At 42.3% G+C, this 1,423-nt stretch overlaps 1 non-coding gene across 1 annotated transcript; it reads left to right on the top strand.

Moving 5' to 3' along the window:
* The first annotated feature begins 200 nt into the window (after window positions 1-200).
* On the top strand, window positions 201-275 carry Trnal-caa. Its single transcript has one exon. It is a non-coding gene; the product is annotated as a tRNA-Leu (tRNA).
* Window positions 276-1,423: the final 1,148 nt, after the last annotated feature.

Raw genomic sequence — 1,423 nt, 5'->3', positions numbered from 1 at the left:
ATATCAGCGCACACTCCGCTGCAGAGTGAGAATCTCATTCTGGAAACATCCCCCAAGCTGTGGCTAAGCTATGTCTCCGCAATATCCTTTATTTCAGGAGTGCTAGTTCTGCAAGGTTCGCAGGAGAGCTTCTGTAAAGTTTGGAAGGTAGGAGACGAGGTACTGGCAGAAGTGAAGCTGTGAGGACGGGGCGTGAGTCGTGCTTGGGTAGCTCAGTTGGTAGAGCACTTGCCCGCAAAAGGCAAAGGTCCCGAGTTCGAGTCTCGGTCCAGCACACAGTTTTAATCTGCCAGGAAGTTTCATATCAGCGCACACTCCGCTGCAGAGTGAGAATCTCATTCTGGTATCTCCATAATGACATTGTAACTGCGTGTATAGAAGATGTGCATGACACATATGACAATAGTTTTTCTGAAGATGAGTGCTATTAAGGAGGTGAAGTTTAAGATGAAAGACAACAATATACATAGAATGGTTGCAAGGAATTGCACCTATCCTGCAGCATGAATTGGCTTATATGAGCAGGAGTCATATGACTATGTCCACCTCCAAAGACATATAGCAAACATGTCTAAAATTACATCTCCGGCTCTTGAAGAAAACCACACACAAAGTAACCAGCAAAACAGAATACTATCAAAGTGGGAACTGTAAAAAACGGTAAAAAAAGTACACACATTTTATGAGATAAAAATTAATTTATTCCTCATCCAACTCAAAAATAATTTGACATTTTCACAAACAGACGCAGCAACACTATTTTCACGCATCTTCTTCTTGAGTCGATGGAGAGCAGGACACCCATAGAATTTCAGGTCTTGAACAGCAGCAAACATGAAGATCCGGAACATCCACGCGATCTTCTCCTACCCCTTCACAGAGATAGCAGTATCCATGTGGGTGAATAATTGAAGCGGCATCACCATATCTTTATAGGATATGCCAGGATCATCCCTGTGACTTCTATGGTAGAAGTGCCCTCTTCTGTGTTTTAGCACACTTCACATCCTTGAAAGACCTCGGTGGTTCAATGTTTTTGCTGAGAATGTCTCTGTTATTCTGGCATCTTCTGTGTATGCTACAAATGCAACATCTTTACATATGAACTGCCTACACTCATCATCACAGAAACCCTGAGCGTCTGTAATGATGTTCGCACCTTCAGACACCATTGTGGATTACTCTGGGCATGGTGCAGCACCTGTCCATTTATATAGTTCATTACACAACACCAGTGAGTGGGTAGCAGTTAATCACACTATCATGCAGAAATAGAGCATACACTGGAGTGTGTTCTGGGAAATTTGCTGAAGATTCAATTTCATTTTGTACATCTATAGATCCAGATTTAATATCTCATTCTGTTTTGAACAGCCTGCTATGATGATTGGCGCCAACTCCTTGAATTTCTGTGGATTGAGTA

The sequence above is a fragment of the Schistocerca americana genome, chromosome 9, assembly GCF_021461395.2.
Source record: "Schistocerca americana isolate TAMUIC-IGC-003095 chromosome 9, iqSchAmer2.1, whole genome shotgun sequence".
Taxonomy (NCBI): Eukaryota; Metazoa; Arthropoda; class Insecta; order Orthoptera; family Acrididae; genus Schistocerca; species Schistocerca americana.
This window is presented reverse-complemented; position numbering and strand designations above follow the sequence as displayed.